Here is a 21,035-nt window from a genome sequence, read left to right as displayed (position 1 = left end):
AACTGCAACAGGCTAATAATAAGGAGGGGAAGACTCGGCAAGAGTTGTATTTGAAAAGAGACTAAGTTTAAAGAAGTTATTAAAGAAATTGGACTATTGTTTTGAATACTTGCGGTTATGGAGCTGTGAGAAAAAGATACCATCGCGAGACCTACTGTGGGAAGTCGGGAGACAGGAAGTACGTAATAACAATAGAGTTGCTGGAGAGAAGCGGCCCTTGCCAGGGGGCAGGAAGAAGGGAATCGCCATCTTTGAAAGGGGAAGGGTCGCGGCTTCAGCGGAAAAGGAAGTAAGCCATTTTGGATTACAAAATCATAGAGGAACCATAGAGAAAAGACGCCCGACATTTTGGACTCTTTAAAAATTATTGGCAAGAAGACCGGGACATTTGAAACAAAAAGACATTTAAATTTTACGCCACGGAGTTAAGGAAGAGAGCGGACTCGTGGGAGCGAGCCAAAGCAAGCCCCACGATGTCAAAAAAAGAGTGGCAATCGGCAATAGAAAACCTGGACAAAAAACTTTTGGATGTGATTAAAGAACTTAAGGACACGAAATTGGAGCTGATTAAAGAGGTTAAAGAGGTCAAACAGACAGTAAAATCGGAGCTGTCAGAAGTGAAAAAAGGTATGGAAACAATACAAAGTGAACTACAAGGAACGCAGCAGAGAGTTAAAACAGTAGAAGACGCGATGGAGAATTTAGCAGACACGCAACAAACAGAGATGAGACTGATGAGGGGAAGGATGTCGGTTGCGGAAACTAAACATATGGAGAAGCAGCTACGGTTTCGTGGCTTGCCAGAAGTGGAAGGAAAGTCAGCGCAAGAACAGATGACTGAGGTGTTAGCTGAATACCTGGGGAAGGAGTAGGAAGAAGTTGTGGCTATCCTTGATGTGGCATACCATGTAAATTCGAGAATTGCAACCCAGAGGAAACTACCAAGAGACGTGATTGTGCAGTTTACGACACGAAATATGAAAGAGAAGATCGTGACCAAACAGTTTCAAGAGCCATTGGAGATTGATGGCAAGACGATTATCATAATGAAGGAATTACCCAGGTCAGTGTTATTAGATCGGAAAAAATATAAAGTGCTAATTCAGATCTTGAAGGACATGAAAATCAGGTACAGATGGGAGTTACCAGAAGGTGTGTCCTTTGAGTTTGGAGGGGCCAAAAAGCGTATCAGATCTGAGCGAGAGATGGAGCAATTTATAAGGGACAATGAAAAAGACTTACCAACAAGATCATGAGTATGGAGTGTAAAGTTTTATCTTGGAATGTAAATGGACTAAACTCACCAAACAAGAGAAAAAGTATTTTCCACTGGCTATTAAAACAAAAATGTGATATTGTTTGCTTGCAAGAAACCCATATCCGAAAGCAGGATGTAAAATATTTGAAAATGGGGAAACTGGGCAATGAATTTGTAGCGGCCTCTAATAAGAAAAAAAGAGGAGTGGTGTTGTATATAAAAGAGGAGCTACAGCCAAAATTTGTAATAAAAGATGTGGAAGCCAGATTTATAGCAGTGGAATGTACATGGAATTTAAAAAAAGTATTGGTAGTCGGAATTTATGCACCTAACGATGCAAAAGAGAGCTTCTTTGAGGATTTGAGGAAGCAATTAGATGAACTTTCATACGACCAGATAATTCTTGCTGGAGACTTCAATGGAGTGACGAACGTGGAACTAGATAAAAAGACATCAACTGTACAAAAGAAAAGAGGATTGTTACCAAAGCTTTTTTTGAGTTGATACAACAGGAGACTTTAGAAGATGTATGGAGAAGAGAAAATCCTAAAAGTAGACAATTTACTTTTTACTCTTCAAGACACTGTACACTATCGAGAATTGATATGATCTGGGCCTCAAAAGACTTAGCGTTATGGACTAAGGAGGTAGAAATAATGCCGATGGTAGACTCAGATCATAATCCAATCATGTGGAAATTAGGGAGGAGGAGAAAAAGAAAAGCATGGAGAATAAATGAGGACTTGTTACAGGAAGGAGAGAACGTGGAGATGCTGAGAAGAGAGACAAAGTTCTTCATACAATATAACGTGAATAAAGAAGTACCAACTGACAAAGTTTGGGATGCCTACAAGGCGGTAATAAGGGGCATACTAATGGACTTAAATGGCAGAGTGAGAAAAAAGAAAGAGGAGAAGAGACAAGAGATTGAGGAGAAAATAAAAGCCAAAGAAATACAGTTAAAAAAGAGACCAGGGAAAAAGAAATTATATCAGGAAATTAAAATACTTCAAGAACAGTTGGCAGCAATGAATAATAAAGAATTGGAGTGGAACCTTAAAAGACTGAATCAGAAAGTGTTTGAAGGAGCAAATAAACCTGGAAAGTATTTGGCATGGCAATTAAAAAAGAGAAGGGAAAAGAAAACAATAAACAAAATATGTGAGGACAATAAAACGTATCTTTAACAGACTACCATTAGTAGAGCCTTTTACAAATTTTACGCTAAGTTATACAATAAGAGGTGAATAAAGAATCAATAGCGACATATTTGGAGAAAATGAAACTCCCAGTAATTTCGGAAGCTTGGAGAAATAGACTGAATAATGAAGTAACGGATGAGGAAATAAGTAAGGCAATACAATCTGCAAATCTGGGAAAGGCGCCAGGGCCAGATGGACTTACGGCTAAATTTTACAAGACAATGGCCAATGAACTGGCACCATTCCTAAAAGAGGTGATCAATGGAGTTTTAAAGGATCAACGGATTCCAGGTACTTGGAATGAAGCGAATATATCATTGATCCCTAAAGAAGGCCAAGATTTGACAAACGTGAAAAATTATAGACCTATATCGTTACTTAATAATGACTATAAAATCTTTGCGAAGATACTGGCGGAGAGACTGAAGGGGTGGCTTTCGGAAGTTATTGAGGAGGAACAAGCAGGCTTTTTGCCAGACAGACAAATCAGAGACAACCTGAGGACAGTGATAAATGCTATTGAATACTATGATAAGCGTTGTGATAAGGAGGTTGGTTTCTTCTTTGTTGATGCTGAAAAGGCGTTTGATAATTTAAACTGGGACTTTATGTTTGCCACTATGGAAAAGCTACAAATGGGAGAAAGATTCATTAGAGCAATTAAGGAAATTTACAGAGACCAAAATGCAGCAATTGTGGTGAATGATGAAGTGACTAAGAAATTAGCTATAAGGAAAGGAACAAGACAAGGTTGCCCGCTGTCTCCGCTGTTGTTCATTTTGGTATTGGAGATCCTGATGATACAAATACGACAAGATGAAGAAATCCGTGGAATAAAAATAAAGGATTATTCTTATAAGGTCAGAGCATTTGCAGATGACATAATGCTAATTGTAGAAGACCCAATGGAGAACATGCCAAAAGTGATAGAGAAGATTAAGGAGTTTGGGGATCTGGCAGGTTTTTACATCAATAAAAAGAAATCAAAGGTATTATGCAAGAACATGACTAAGCAAAAACAACAATCGCTAATGGAAATAACGGAATGTGAAGTAACAAATAAGGTGAAATATTTGGGAATTGAACTGACTGCAAAGAACATAGACTTATTTAAAAACAACTATGAAAAACTATGGACTCAGATAGAGAGAGATCTGATCAAATGGAACAGACTGGATTTGTCATGGTTGGGAAGGATTGCAGCAGTGAAGATGAATGTGTTACCAAGAGTAATGTTTTTGCTACAGACAATACCAATCATCAGAGACTCTAAGCAATTTGAAAAATGGCAGAGGAAAATATCAGACTTTGTATGGGCAGGCAAGAAGCCTCGAGTGAAAATGAAAGTTTTACAAGATGCAAAAGAAAGAGGCGGAATGCAACTGCCCAATCTAAGACTTTACCATGACGCAATTTGCCTAGTATGGTTGAAAGAGTGGATGACGTTAAAGAATAAGAAACTACTAGCTCTAGAGGGATATAAAAAAACTTTTGGATGGCACGCATACCTATGGCATGATAAAGTAAAGGCGAACTCGATGTTCCTGCATCATTATATACGGAGAAGTTTATATATAATCTGGAAGAAGTACAGAATTTATTTACAAGAAGGAACCCCTTTGTGGGTAGTTCCATATGAGGTGATAGACCCGCGAGCTGTTGATAATGAGCAACAATGTTTAACTTACAAAGAAATAACTAGAATTGAAGCATCTAAACTCAGAATAAAGACTCAGGAGGAACTATCACCTTATTACGATTGGTTCCAGTACAGACAGATTAGAGATTTATATAACAGACTCTGTAAAGGGAGGTATACGAACAGAGAATTCGGAACTAGAGCAGACCCTTCTTAAAGAGGACAAGAAAAGAATATCCAAGGTATACCAAGTACTGTTGAAATGGTATACTGAGGACGAAATAGTTAAAGTACAAATGGTGAAATGGGCCATAAACTTCAACAAAGAAATAACAATGGAGACATGGGAATACTTGTGGAAGACTACAATGAAGATAACGACATGCACCAGCATTAAAGAGAACATTTACAAAATGATTTATCGTTGGTACATGACACCAAAGAAGATTGCGCTAGGGAATTTGAATACTTCTAATAAATGCTGGAAATGCAGGAAGCACGAGGGTTCCCTCTATCATATGTGGTGGACCTGTGAGGTAGCTAGGCAGTACTGGGGGGAAATAATAAGAGAAATGAGTGAGATTTTACAATTTCAAGTAAATAAGAACCCAGAACTCCTGCTACTAAACCTGGGAATGGAGGGAATTCCAGCCTACTATAGGACGTTGATATTTTACATGACGGCTGCAGCTAGACTTTTGTACGCGCAAAAATGGAAAGTACAAGAAGTACCAACTATTGAAGATTGGATTTACAAATTGTTGCATATGGCAGAAATGGATAAAATGACAAGAAAATTGAGAAATCTGGACCCAGGACAGTTTAACACAGACTGGGAGAAGCTGAAACAATATTTGGAGAAGAAATGGGAGGTGGGAGGAGAACTGTGGCAGTTTGAGAACTATTGAAGTATAATAAAATGCAGAGGGGGGTGACTTTACCGGGGGGGAGAAGAGGTAAAAATGAATCTCTAAGCAGTTATGTTATTAGATTGATATATATAGAACAATAAATAGAATATTGATAGAAAATAACTAACCATAAGGTTAACTATAAGGATTGACTAACTAATAATATTTTCTTTCTGATTTTGTACAATGTACCAAACTGAATATGTTTATATGAAGGTATATATGAGTCAAATTGATTGATATCATATATAAAATATTAATGTAAACTAATATAACTAAAACAGAAAGAAGAAGATAGAATGAATAATATATCGAGTATAAGTTAAGTTGGTTGATTTATATGATTGTATGGCTTATATAGTTTATATAGTTTACGTTATACAGAAATATTTGAAAACGGAACTATGGGATAAATTGTTTATCTATTATGGGTACAGAGTATTAAAAATAGTCAAAGAAGTATTGCTTAGAATAAAAGGAGAATATATATTTGATTAGATAGAGGAATATATAAAGTGTAAGGGAAAAGGGACAAAGGGTTGGAAAACTGTTGGAAGTCAACAAAAAGGGGGGGAAAGGGAGGGGGTTAGAAATTGGGAAATGGGAGAACTGATTGTAATGTGAAAATAATTGATCCTAACCCAATAAAAAATTTTTCAAAAAAAAAACAGTGCCATCCTAAGCAGAGTTACTCCAGTCTAAGACCATTGATTTCAATGGGCTTAGACGGGAGTAACTTTGTTTAGGATTGCATCTCGTGTGCTCTTTAATTTTTTCCCCTAGTGTTGCTGCCCGCAACATCAGGATTTTAGCATTAACCCCAAGCAGAGCTGACGTGAGTTATATTGTCATTCAGAATGAGTTACAATTTTGCTCCCTCCCTTTAGTTTCTAAATACTACGACATGGGTGCGTGGAAAACAACTTACAGTTTCCTGGGATATAATGTTATTTTTAATTTCTTTAATATATAATATTTATGAATTTGCTGCAACTTGCAAAAGATCGTAACCCCCTGGCAGAATGCATCTCGATGAGTGTTAAGATTTCTTTCCTTCCTTATATACACGACAAGGAGTTTTGTGGTAACTCAAAGATTTTATCGTAGCATAAATAATTGCTGGATTAGAATTTGACAGTAGATTTAATTTACCCCAGACTTAAACCGATGTCATTGTAATTCTTGTGAATGGTCACTGGGCTTATTTTAGAAGCGCCACAAAATACACTTCTCACTACTCGTGGCTTTTTAAACCCCACCATTCAGTTTCAAAAATAAAGATATATATTTTAAACAATTTACCAGCTCAGTCGAAAAGGGCAATCCCATTTTTAAAATGTTGATTATGATGCTTTCTCAATAAAGCACAAATAATTCCCCCTCTTCTCTACTCTACTTTCCATCCCCAGAAGCTTTAGTTGGGGTCCTTGTCTGACTTCCGGACTCTAAGTGAGGCTGGAGTTGGGAGCAGTAAAGGCATCTAATTTGTGTTTAACACTGAAGATCCTGAGCAGACAGCAGGCAGGGGAGCAGGAGGGGAGAGGAATAAGCAAATTCATATACAAGTGTTTATTTTATGCCAGTTTCTCTGCCTGTCTCCATAGCTTATGTGATCAACAATTATAAGAAGAGATGGAGGGCAGTTGTGCCAGTATAACTTTGAAGGCTTCAAAATTACAGGGGTATACATACTGCTTGGGTGGTGAAGCTTGGGTGTGGGTCTTTGGTTTCAGTTAGGGTTCCCTGACCTCTCACATCAACTGCCTGGGAGCTTTGGGGTGTGGGGCACGGGAAAGGTTAAGTTTCAATCAATGTTGTGATGTCAATCAATGTCGCTCTCCCCATTTTCTCTGCTGTTCTATTGAGCAAGCACTACGGGCATGGGAGCAACAGCCAAGGTTGCCAGGTCCCCACTGGAAATGGGGAATCCCCCAGCTCCAGCTCCCTGCTGATGCTTGGAAGGTGGTAAGAGAAAAATGTTCAAATGGCCGTTGGGCCACTTCTGAGGAAAACCCAGAAGTGACATCATTCCACTCTAGGAATTGCTAGAAACTCTTTGGTTTTACCTTTGTCACTTCTGGGTCAGATGCAAGACCCCTTGATCCCAACTCCAGTCCTACCTCCAGTTGCCCTAGAAGGACAGGATAAAAGATATGCAGTATCCATCAATTTAATTTGCACGGGCCTTTAGAAGTCTCTTTCCCTTTGATCACTACAATCCATCTGGAGTTAGTGAGAGAGAGGGGAAGCTAAATTATTCCTTGCACAGTATTGGCTTTGACTTCAAAACTCCAGAATGTGAAGCATCACCCAATTCGCTGAAAACATTAAGGGAAACGAGGGAGTGCTTAGGGAAACTAAGTGTTAAACAGGGCCATCCGTCTGACGGAGAGCAGGGGAGAGGAGAGCATTTGGTGTCTCAATCATGGCTGGTTTATGGCCTGCAATCCTTGAATTTGTGTGACAGCAATCCAGTGCCTTACATAGATTGCATCATAAATAACCCCAGTCCGCAGTGGTCAGAGAATCTAAATGAGAGAAAGGGGGAAAATGTAGAAACAGAGAGTAGCAGGGTTACCTTGAATTTTATCTTTCATAGAAGAGACAAGCGGGAAGGACTGGAAGAGGTCAGTTGAAGACAGGACAGTGTCATAATAATCGTAATGCTCTTTTTATTTCTTACCTGGCCTTTAAAAAAATGTATGGGGACCACAGCTGACACAAAAGGCAACATGGAAGAAGAAGCTTTTAGAATTGACAAGCCGTAGTGTGTCCTGAGAATTTTGTGGAGCTTTGAGTGCAAAAGTGAGTTGCATGCATTGGTCCTGGGTAAATTAGCAATAGAGATGGCCCCGAACCAGGAAAATTTCAAACCTTAGGGTTTGTGGTTCATCGCGTTTCACGAACCATGAACTTTCACGAACTTGCCCTGATTTGTGAACCAGTTCGTTTGGTTCATGAAAATGTCACTTCCAGGTCAGCAGAAGGTCTGCAGCAAGCCCATCCCACCTGCTGCCTAGGAAACTGATTGAGCAGCACCAGGCTGTCTGCAGTGATGAACTGAAATGCAAACCAGACAAACTGAGCTAAAATTCGTCGCAGTTCGTGAAAATGAGCTCCCACGAACTGCTGATTTGCGAACCACGAACCAGCCTGGTTCATGACGAACTTTGGTTCATAATTCGGTTCATGCCCATCTCTAATTAGTTAACAATCCCATTTAAGGAGATGTACCAGGCTATTTGGAGATAAACTGTGTTGTACGCTTCTTATTGGGCCTCTGTTCCCGCCTTTGTTATCTATTGGTTCACTGTTTCCTCTTCTGTTGCCTGTGTACATAAAAGGCTGTGTTGCAGCTTGCTTCTTGCCTCTGTGGTTGGAGACTCCCAGAGCCGGAGCACGTAAAAACAATAAAATCTTTTCTGGTTACAAGGATCAGTGTGGCTATTTCTAGGTTCAGTCCACCAAAGAATAGCCTGCCTTGCCTAAACGAAGGTTCTGGTTCTCAGAAGAAGTCCTAGAAGCATGACTGTTCCGTGTGAATATCGAGCCAATGTCTGGGCCTCTAACGAATGTACTCAAATGCCAATGCCCAAAGACTGCTCCCATGCACTTCAACACAGGATCAGCTCTGCATGTTTGTTACTCTGATGTAGGAACACAGATTATTCTATTGTAATGAACAGGAAGCTTTTGCTGCGTGGTGGAACTCAGGCCATGAGATATTGGTCCTGTAACTACAAATGTTCAAGTACCTGATTACTGTTCTTACCATAGCTGAAAATAGTGCCTGTTTTTGAACAAGCCCGCCACCTGTGTGTAACTTGTGTGTGGTTTGTGACATTGGTGTGCAAATGCTAGAAGTTTAAAACTATTTCAGTCTTCCTTAAGGAGGCGCCGAGTGGTTTCCATCCCATTGCCAAGGTCAGCCGTTTCCCCTTGTCTTTCTTTAATGAAAAAAATAACACACGCATACACACAGAGGGGGAAATCAATCCATCAAATGTCATTACAGATTTATTAGGCCTGATGTAGAAAGACTTTTTAACATCTTCAGAAAGCATAAAAAGAGCACTTCTGTTCAGACTTGTGCTTTGAAAATCTAAATATATTTTTATCATATAAATAATTCTTTTCATGTTTTTAAGTGCATCTGGTTTTTTTTTTAGTTATTGTTCCTTCTTCAAATTTCCATTTTACAATTGGCCAAAAACTGAAGTCTGTATTGACCGAAATGAAGCTATTTTGCAAAGCGAATGATGTTGTGTTGCATGGTTATGGCGAACTGTATCAGATTTCAGAAAGGTAGTTCATGAGCAAAGAATTAAAATGAGGGACAGCCTCCAGCAAAGTTATAATTGAACACACCCAAGCCTTCAGCGACCACAGTTGGATTTCCTGATGCAAATTGTGATAACATTTCAGATGGGGACAGCTGCTGTCCAATAATGGCAGTGAGAAAGACACATTTCTTTTCCTGCCACAGAGCAAAGAATTACCACTGATTTAAAAAAAAATGTAAATAACATATGTATGGAAACATTTTCTAATGGAAATGAGGCATTCACGATTATATGCATAGTATGAGAATTACCCCTTCTCCTTCAGTACAAAACAGTGTCGTGCGATCTGCCTGTTATTTTTGGACTTTAATTACAACTATAAAACTTGAAGAGTTTTATTTTCAAAATGGGATGGGGGAATGAGGACCCCATTGTGTGATAAATGTTGTTTTCAGTGATATGACTGGAGAACTTTATCCACCTCCAGTTTAACTGAGGTTGCAAAGCGTTGCATATAATGATCTCTCTATACCAGTACACTGAAAACATACACCGCAACGCTTCTATCAATAGCCTGGGCTTTGTTCTTAATTGCAAAGGGTTGTTTGATCTACAGATATCCTAGATACATTTGGGCCTGACTTATGGACCTTGGCAATAATTTGTTTTGAGGGAAGAAAAGAACTGAAGTCATAGTACTAAAGTGTTTGGGGATTTTTTTTTTCCAGGAAGGTACTAGTGATCCCACACATCCTTTTTCTTTTAACTCTTGCAATCCTTCATGCACTCCGTCCCACAAAATTCAGTTAAGGTTTTTCTTCCCAGAAACATGTATGTGGAACTTTGCCACTCTTAATTGCAAAAAAGATTGCGCATTTGAAAACCTTGGTTTTGTAAAGGAGAAATGTCTTTTTAGTCAGATTAGTATCTGTGACAATTTTTCATACCACTAGGTGGTGCTATAATCCTAAATGTAGCTGTGTTGTGGTTTAATTTTCATTTTTTTAAAAAAATATTTTAACTGTAAGAACCATTCATAATCATCAAAACCAAGTGAAACATGGTTTTGATTAAAACAGCCTGTTGGCTCAATAATCTTAGTAATTTTAAAAACATCCTTAATGGGGAAGAACAGAACTCCAATGTCAGCTATGGCCTTGGGGCCCATTAGAACAGCCACAAAATAAATAAGAAGAACTGTGAGGTCATGAAAACAAAATTAAGCTAATGTTTCAAATTTTGACAATTATGAATTGTCTTTAGAGAAGACTTTTCCTTGTGTGTGTGGTTTTTTTTCCAAAAGGATAAACAAAATTCAGGCACTATTCAATAAAATACAAAGAGAGTAAATTGTGCATGTATGCGTTTTCTCCTGGGGGTTAAGCAAGCCTTTTAAGCAAAACTTGGACACCATTTTATAATTTTTTTCCCCGTTGCCAGAACTGGGCTGGTCACATGCAATCACAGACTTCTTTCCCCCTTCTTTCCTCTATAAACTCTATTTCAATTTCTGGTAGCGGAATATAAAAGACAATGAGCAAAGAAAATGACAATGGTAACAGTGACAATGTAAAGGTCCAAGGTTGCTTGCCCCCTGGTTTTTGTAGGAAATGGAAACAAGCAAATATAACCCTCCACAAAATCTGTGTTCATTAACATGGCAATATAGTTAATTATATACAAATATGTACAGTATAAAAATGCATCAAAGGCTTCAGTTTCCATCCATTCGAGCTGCAGCGCATGTAGAAAAAGCAGCTTGCTTTTCCTCATCCCCCTTTTCTCCCTCCCACGCCACCCGTGCCCGATCCTCCCTCAACCCTTTGCCCCAAGTATACAGGCAATATAATCTATACAGCATGCAACTTGTACAAAAAGTAGTGCCGAGGCACCAGAACATTCTTACAGATACACTTGCTGTAATTTCTCATGGGGTAAAAATGAGTCTTGGGTGGTTCATTTGTACAACTATTTTTTTTTTTAAAAAAAGAACTAGGTCTGTCCTTTCTGACTGTGCGTGAGAAATTCCTACCCCTGTCCAAAGAGAAGCCTCCGAAAAAGACTGCTGCCACGAAGTCACGGAAAATGTCCTGAAGATGCTGTTAAGAAGGCGATGACTGAAATCACCACAGGCTTTTTTTTTTTTTTAGCGCCAAGCTAGAAAAAGCTGCCAGTGTTTATAGGAATGGATCTTTATCATGCATGCTGAGATATTCAAGACAGAAAAGAAGCGGGCAAAAAAATAATAAAAAAAGAAGGAAGCCATGTGTGATACCCATGTGCTTGACAAAATGGTATATTGTTCCGGAGCTTATGTGAGGGTTAATTACCGCCAGTACTCCCCTTGTCGCTTTTTGCATCTATATTGAGGTGTACCACATAATCAAATCCTAAAAGGTAGCAAGGAACCTTATTTTTTTCTGGGCCGGAATAGCCGGCTTCTTCATTCTCAGGTGCTGTTCTATTCATCAGGATGTAGCTAGTGGAATGGAAGTAAATGTTGCCTCGGACCTGACACCCTTTGTCAGGTATGTACCATCCTTGGCATCTTCTACCTCACTTGTTATGGAGCACATGAATTCAGGCATGCTATGGATTATTACGTAGGACTCCTGATGAGAAATATAGAGCTTCTTTCATTCAGACAGTGGTTGGAGGAGGGAAATCTGTTCTTTCAAGTCAAATTGTGGTCAAAATTTGGTAGGGGCATTGAGGACCAGTTATCATGGGCCAAATTTGGCTTACAAGCTGCCAGTGTGCCTTCCTAATATACATTCATACTTTAGCTATAGTCATATGTGGCTGGATTATAGATAATTTAGAAGTCTATTGATTCCTAAGTAAACTCCAGCCTGTAATATGGATCATTTAGCAAGGGAAAACATTTCCGCATAAGTCTTTCACTTTGGAGAAATAACCAAAAAGTAGTTTCTCAGCTAAGCATTACACTCTTTGCTCCTGAGACAGAATATCTTTTTCCAGTGAATTAAGTCACCACATATCCTAAAAGATGGGGGAGCTTTGAAAGGAGTAGTGAAAACACTTGTCCTTTGTGTGGATTTCAGCCACACATGATTTTGTTGCATCCGTATGTCATTAGATATTGCATTATTAATGCACTGTAGCAACGATTAGCAGCAGGAATTTGATAGTGCGGACAAGACAATTTGATGGTGTGGACAAGACAATCCAGTTGTGAATGGTTGCTCTAGTGCAATATTCAACCATGTGTCGATGAAACCTTACGAAATATGGTTTCTCCAGTTAAGAAGATGCGAGATCAAGGCCACATCCATATTGGATACTCCATTTTCATTGCACTATTGCAGTCATTCCAATTGTCCACCCAGCAGAATCCAGTTGTGAATCACTGCTATAGGGCAAAGATAAGCCAATGTCCATTGATGTATGGATGCAGCCTAGGCTCAGCTCTGCAGTTTCCCCCCCAAAAAACACAACATAACGAGTCCGTGGCTTGTTTATTATTCTCTGGTAGGACCAGCTGGAATTCTACTTCAGCCTTAGAAAGTGGTTTAATGGGAACAGACTGGACACATATATGATATGCCAAGCATTTGGCTTCCTTACAGCCTCTTCTGCAGAGGCGTAACGTTCCTTGACAGATTCTTCTGATTATTTTCAAATATCAACTGTGTGATATGGGATGGGTTATGGGATGCTGAAATGTGTGTGCGCGGAGGGAAGTTGTTGTTAAAATAAAGAATGGAATGGTCTATTTGGAATATGCAGTAATGGCTTTCTGCTCTGTTGCCCCAGTCTACCGCCCCTGCTCATGCACCAGCACTCACATGGCACTCCTGAATGTCTAAGCTTCTCCTTCTTATTCCATATAGGGGGTAGTTCCATACTAGCTAAGACGTCCAAGGGACAGTGAAATTCAGTGGTGGCTGATGAAGCAGGGTACTGGTAGGTATATCCCACCCATACTTAGAGGTGAATGAGGGGGTCATGAGGAATGCACTTGGAGGTTATTGTGTGGGGATTCAAAAACTCCCCCTCAGTTCTAATCTAATCTTTATGAATTGAGGCAGGAGGGAAAAAAGGCTTCCATGGTGATGCTCTAGGAATTTATCCTAGTCACTATGGTCTTTGCCACAGAGAATAGCAATTTCCTGTGGCCCTCTAGCAATTTGCTGTCACCTGGAAGTAACATCCTTCCCACCTTCCCACATCACTGCTCTCCCAAGATTCCAACATGTACCTAGGTAGAGTTGGAAACCATATTCAGTCAGTACCATGAAAACAACTTTTAGTGTAGGTGTGAGACACTATCATGCACGAGGCTACTAGTAAATGTGCAAGACTGACTGAGCTGTCCTCTGCCTCCACTGGAGCTCTCAAAAGTAAGAAAGTACATTCCTAGCCTCCAATCAACCCCTTAATATCAATAGTATATATTCACCAGTGCTGAATTAACATGCTATGCCAGTTAGAAATATTGAAGTGCGACTGTCTCATATTCTCTTAATCATAACAGTGTGCTCATGTACTGCCCTTCCGGACAGATTAGTGCCACACTCAGAGCTGTGAGAAAAGTCAGTGTTATTATTTATCCCCACAATGCAGCTGGGAGCTAGGGGAAAACCAGTGGCTTACCGAAGGCCACCTTCTGAGGCAAAGAGTCGAACTTGGAGAGTCCTGATTTGTAGCCCAGCCACTTAACCACTATGCTGTTGGGTATTTGAACTTGAAAAATGATATTTATATTTCATTTTTGAGTATTTGGTTCCTCACAACTTTTCTTTGTCATACAAGAGGGTTAAAAAAGATAAAACCCAGTTATATTACTGTGTTTTAACTAAAGCTTCTGACATTTTGTTCCCAAAATTCTGATGTAAAATAGAAGTCCCCACCTTGTCCACAACAGGTTCATAGGTGTTTTTAAAAATCTGAAATATTTAAAAAGATTAATGGTTAAATAATCCAAAACAAAGGAAATTATTTGTGTGTGTATGCTCAAAATATGTGTTGAGTAGGCTAAATAAAATTTCAGTTGAGTTCTCAAAAGGGAGACAGAATGCAACTTTTAACAGTCAAAATATCCTGCTACTTTGGAACTTGGATGAGCAGAATGGAGCTTATAGGAGCAAGTACCCTGGAAATACACATTGCTAATTTCAAGAACGTTTATAGAAAAAGGTGCCCTGACCTGGATAGCCCAAACAAGCCCAATCTCATCAGATCTTGGAAGCTAAGCAGAATTAGCCTTGGTTAGAAATTAGTTGGGAGACCTCCAATTAAAACTCAGAGCCAAGGTACAAGTAACGCCTTACACAGGTTGGACACTTGTCAGCTTCCCTCAAGTTTTGATGGGAAACGTAGGCCTCCTGGTCTTGCAGCTGTAATGGAGAGCCAAGCTGTAAAACCAGGATGCCTACATTTCCCATCAAAACTTGAGGGAAGCTGACAAGTGTCCAACCTGTGTAAGGCGTCACTTGTAGCTTGGCTCTCAGGGGCAGAGGCAGGAAGTGACAAACTACCTCTGTTACTCTCTTGCCATGAAAGCCCCAGCAGGAGTTGACGTAGGACAGCTTTGACTTGACTGCAATTTCTACCACCACCACTAGAGAAGGGAACTCTCAGGCACATTTTGGAGCTGGCCCAAAGCTGGCTTTATGTACAAACTAGATTAGCTACAGTTGAGTGCCTAAGATTACAAGGGGCCTATAAATACAAAGCAAATGAAACATCTAAAAATTACTAAATAACTTTTTTGGGGGGTGATGCTATAAGGTCTCAAACTTGACACAATTTAGGGCCTCAGCATGTGCAGTATCCAACCCAGTGTCTGATTGGCAGAATTAAACTTTTCCAGGAGCAGCATAAGGATGGAGTTGGAGGGCTGCCATAGGGAGTAAGATTGGTAAAAATCTTGCCCTTTGCGTGCACAGATCTTTTCTGTGGGATCTAAGCCACCCTATGTACAATCATGACACGTGATCAGGCATAGGTGTACCTATGCAACTGGGAATCCTGGTTTTTGCAAGATCTGCTGAGCGTGCATATAGTTTACTGAATGTGTAAAGATCGGGGCAGGATTTGTCCCTGCAGTCCCACTTCCTCCACATGTGTTCATTGCGTGCTCTCAGGTAGTATGAAAAAGGCCAAAGTATACATGCGGGAATTTAATATGCACCCCACTCCTTTCTATAAAGGTAAGCCCCCATTTATCTGCTGTGGGTCTCCAATGGGAAGGTGTGTATTAAACTTCCTCAATACAGAGGCAAATTGGGGAAGTTATTGATCCTCTAAACATTCTATATGAGGCTTGGAGGCAATCATTATGATCTAACAACCTATATTAATCAGAGCTGTATCAAAAGGTGGTGGAGGAGAGTGCCCTCAAGTCATAGCTAACGTATGGCAACTCCCTGGTGGAATTTTCATGCAAGAGACTAACAGAGGTGGTTTGCCATTGCCTGCGTCTGCAACTCTGGTCTTCACTGGATGTCTCCCATCCAGTTACTAACCATGACTGACCCTGCTTAGCTTCTGAGATCAGATGAGCTCAAGCTTGCCTGGCTATCCAGGTCAGGATTGCTGTCTCAAAAAGTCCTGCTTTAATATTGCACTCATGTTGCATGTTCTAATGTTGGGGCTCTCAGAGTTAATCACAGAGAGCCCCTTTAAATTTTGTACATATAAAATAAAATAAAACTGGTTGGGGCATCATTTGGTAATTAAGAAATGAGCAATGCCCAGGGAAATCAACGGACTTAGACTGAAGTAACTTGGTTTAGAGTTTGAAATGAGCAATGCTAATTTCTAACTCTAAACCGAGTTACTTCAGTCTAGGGGTCATTTCTTAGAAAAAGAGCTGCAGGAACTCATTAGCATAACTCATTAGCATATGCCACACTCCTTGCCATCACTGGAAGTGTGTCATTAAACATAACTGATTTGCATATGCCACACCCCCTGACCTCACCTATCCTGGCTGCTTTGGACCCAATCCTGGCCATTCAGGGTCGAAATTGGGCCCAAAATGGCAAAAAGGGGCTGAAAACGGCTGAAAAGGAGCCCCAAATGGTCAGAATTGGGCCGCTGCTGAGCCGGAGAGTGATCCACCACCCTTCAGAGGCCCAATCCTGACCATTTTGGGACCATTCCAGGCCAAAACGGACCAAAAATGGCTAAAAATCAGGTGGGGGGGGCACCTGACATGTGACCTCTTTGGAGAACTACCGGAACTGCGTTCCTGCACGTTCCCCCTCAAAATGAGCTCTGCTTCAGTCTAAGTCCACTGATTTCCCTGGGAAGGCTTTGAGCAACTCTGTATAGGACTGTACTGTTAAATTCCAAGAATCATAGCTCTTACACAATGCAGTTTTGCAAAGATTAATTCTAGGAAAAAATAAGGTTTTAAGAAATTCTAAAAATAATAGTAATGGTCATTTTAATCACTCCCCTTGATTTATTAATAATTCTTCTATTGTCAGAAAATTGCAGCTTTTAAGATTTCTCTCTCTATCCACTAAAACTTTCATAACTCTGGGAAAATTAGGAGGTCAGACAAAAAATTATTTAATAGCAGTAGAGGTTGGAATTCTAAAAGCAAAGGTTTATTAGTGCTCTAAAATGCAAATTGTCAACATTTTGTCTCAGAATATGCAAATATCCTCTAATCAATGAATCATACGTATTTTTACTCTTCTGTTTTAAATAAGAAAAATAAGTTTTAGAACAGTTTTTATGACTTCACTTCTGTATACATTTTTCTTGTTGATGGATTTTTTTTATCCATTTGTGTGGGAAGGTGAAATTAACATTTGCTGTAAAAGTCTAATTCTGCTTAGTTTATTTATATCACAGTACATATGGTACTTTATTTATTGTTAAGTAATAAAGAAAAAAGAAAGCTCTCCTTCATTTATATTGCTAGAAATATCTCTGATGAACAATGTTCTCCTATAAATGTTTTTTTTGGAGGGAGGCATTAATATATAATTTATTGATTTTCAGAAGGTCTTTAGTATCTTTTAGATTTCAAAGGAAATAAGACAAGTTCATCTTGAATGCACTTTTGTACTATTGCTAATATGATTCCACGTAGGTAGATCTTTGTGTACATTCTACACAGAGTGGAAATGGAAATTGGGTGCATAGTTGAGCATGTAGAGAAACTGCATTTTTAAAAAAGAGTGAAAGGGGGATTTCTCCTTGAAACTGCTGGAAAGGTGGATTGGTGCTAGAGTTACCAATTTCCAGGTGAGGCATGAAGTTCTCCTGGAATTACAACTGATCTCCAGACAACAGAGATTAAGTCCCTTGGTGCAAATGGCAGCTTCGGAAGATGGACTCTATGGTATACCACAGAGTCTAGGAGAAACTGAAGTTCCCTGGATCTCCAGGAATTTCCCAAGTCAGCATTGGCAACTGTAACTGATGTAAAACATCCAGTGCTCACTAGATGGTTGCATTAGTGTCTGTTCTCATAACTAACAAAACCATGATCCTAATCATAAGCAAAGTTACACCTTTCTATGCATATTGACTTTGGTAGACTCAGCGGAGTAAAAATCTATTTAGGACTGCACTGTAAATCATGCAAAGATCAACTATATGCACACTTACTGAATTTGTATAAATTATATTTGAAGACTGATGTAATATTTAAAGGTATATTGTAGAGTCTACGCTCACCCTGGTGAGTCTACCAGATTCTACACTTTCCTTCATGGTGTGAATTTGCTTCCAGCATCAATTCTAGAAAGTTGAGTATGGGCATTTTTAAAAAATCTGATCTCTACATTAGTTCATTCATATTGCCATCCTTCTGCTTATTAAAAAAAGTGGAACTATCTTTAAAGTAGTTCCAAGACTGTTCTAGGGTTTGGGTGAGGAGTTATTATGTTGATGTAACAGGCACTGGCCAGTCGACACCATCCATGGTTGACTTTTGTTGCAAATTTACTGGAACACTTTTTAAAAGAGCTTGGCTCTGAAGAGGAGAAAATACATTGTCCCTGCTCTACTAATATCTATTGACTTTCCCAAATTATTTTGTCACTTTTGGACACTATGAATTATCTAGTTGGGATGGTGCGCTGTGTTGCTTGCACCAATGCAGCTACAATGGGACCCTGTGCAAGGTAAACTGGTCTAAACCACCTCACCAATGAGATGTGCAAAAATCTTCATGAAGCAAGAAAAAAAAAGTGAGCCATCAACGGCACCTTTTTATATTGCTCTCTTGGTAGGAAAAAAAAAAGGAACTCATGTTTCCGAGTAAATCTTTCCAAGCTGTAGGTGATGGTGACAATTCCTTCTGCTTTATTGCAGTGCGGGAGAGTAAACAGCTTGGATATACGGTGTATCAATATGCCACTTGTTAATAAGCTGGGATGCAAATCATAAATATTTGGCTGTTTGATCACCAGCTTTTTAATTAATGTTTTGATGATCTCCAATAAGAATAAAAGTCAGGATGGTAATATTGAGTAGAGGTGACAGAGGAAGGAGGCAACGATTTTTCTGTGTTACCTGATTTATATGACAGATAAACTATCAGCACGTCCAGGTTTACACCATGAAAGAAAGGAAGTGAAAGAGAGAGGAAGGGGGGTAATTTCTTTCTTTTTTTAAAAAAAGAAGTCTTATTGTTTTAAACAAGATCACTTAACTGAAATGTGTATCAAAAATGTTCCCAGAGGAGAGCAATGCAGGCAAAATTATTAAGGTTTAGTAGTGTAGTATTGTGATTTGTAGACAACATTTCAAGGAATTCTCTTTGAGAGGTCGATTCCATCTATGGATTCTTGTTTGACAAAGTAAATCAAGCCAGCCCATGTTCTCTCTTTGTTCTTTTGCTGAAGGTGAATTCAAAACCAGCTGGGCCACAGAAGCTACTGCTGGTGGTGTGTGTGGGGGGGGTGGGGGGTCAGAGAGACTCCTTCAGTGGTCCATTTCCACACCTCAACATTATCATATGAAGTTAGAGGAGATGACAAAATTGGTACTTTCCATTCCTACCCAAATCTCTGAGTAATTATAATGGAAAAGACAAGAGTAAGCTGAAAATGTCAGCAGCAATCTAGAGCCGTAAACTTTGTATGAAGTTGACCATTGACAAAGCTGCCATCTTGAGTTAGACTTTTGGTCCTTCAGGCTTAGTACTGTCTACTCTCACTGGGAGTGGCTCACAGAGCAAGGTCTTTCCAAATGCCTGCCATCTAAAATCCTTTAGCTGGAAATGGTAAGACTTGAACTTGGGACCTTCTGCATGTGTTTTGCCTTTGAAGCCACAGCACATCGAATGCACCACCAGACATTTGCAGCAGCCCACTAAGGAAGATGAGTGAGACTGTAAAAACAAAGAAATTGTCGACGATATCGTAGTACATTGATGGTAGGTTGCACTCAGACTGCTTGTGAGGAGAGCGGATTATAAATTAAATAAATAAATAATAAATATGGTGGGTGCCTTCTCTCCCAGCTCCATGCCTATAGATGCCTATTAAAAGCTGGGCAAAAAAAAATCAGTAATAGTTAGAATGTATATGGTGTTGAGGAGTGCGCAAAGCCCTTCATATACTTTATCTCAGTCAACTTTCAAGCATCTCTCTGTAAGGTAGGCCAGCATTATTTTTTTCTGCAATGACAAGTTGCCCAAAGGTACCTACTGAGTGCACAGCAAAGAGAAGATTTGACCAGGAGAATTCCTGATTCAGAACTCATTCTTTTAGCCCCGTGCTAATTAAAGTGATGATGATGTGGCAGTAATTCTCTCGTGTGTCCTCTTTGCCTATTTCTTTTTAATTTCCAAAACATGCACCAAGCAAATCCACATTTCATGCTCAGGAAAGAAATTGGGGCCAATTTGCTTTTATTTACTCTCAGGCAATCTATCTTCTTTTGAAGAATGGGGCTCACCAGGGATTTGGAATACTTGAGCCAAAAAAAAAAAGGAGGGAAGGGAGAAAGCAGGGAGTGAAATAGAAACACAATGCAAGAAGCATGGAGTGGTGATCTTTTGGGGCTGTGCAGGATGCTCTCATATCCTGATTCCTAGCCAAGCCATAATAAAATCCTTAATTCCCTTATCATATTGTGGTGCAGTTGAATATGCTGATCTAGTACTTCTCTTTCTTGAATTACTGGCCAGAAGCCCTGGACCATGCAGGATGAATCCATGATGCAGCTTCTCCTTTCAATCACCCTTTCCAAAAATGGGCCAATGCTAACATGGGGAGGAGCCACAGATTGTTTTCCTTCTATATGGTCCGGAGCTGATCATGTTAGCCCAGCATTTCATGATGCGTTACAACAATGACCACGCCGCCACCAGCAGCATCTAACCTTTACTCAATACCGCTCCCATTTCTCTGTTCAACCACAAAAACTAGCAGTTTTAAAAAAAGAGAGGGGGGGGAGTCTCAAGATGCATCATACCCACAAACCGGCATGTATCCTATCTCTCTGCTCAGCAAACTCTGATGATTTCTTCAAGTCCCAGGAACCTTCATCCAATGCAATTGGCTCTACTTCTGGCAGAAGAGCCATTTAAACTGGAGGAAGGTTCCTGAGGATAGAGGAATTCTTAAAATTTTGCTGAGCAGAGTGGTAGTATGCACTGCAGCGCCTCGTTATTCACAGACACTTATATTGGTGTGCAACTTGGAAGGAAAATTTGATGGTTAAATGAGGCTACACTTTGTTTATTAGAATTGAGGGCCCTAACTCCTTATGGAGAGATCTTCCAGGGTTCTCTTCAGTCTACTC

Source organism: Eublepharis macularius, chromosome 5 (assembly GCF_028583425.1).
Source record: "Eublepharis macularius isolate TG4126 chromosome 5, MPM_Emac_v1.0, whole genome shotgun sequence".
Taxonomy (NCBI): domain Eukaryota; kingdom Metazoa; phylum Chordata; class Lepidosauria; order Squamata; family Eublepharidae; genus Eublepharis; species Eublepharis macularius.
The sequence above is the reverse complement of the archived record's forward strand: the minus strand, read 5'-3'. Positions refer to the sequence as shown.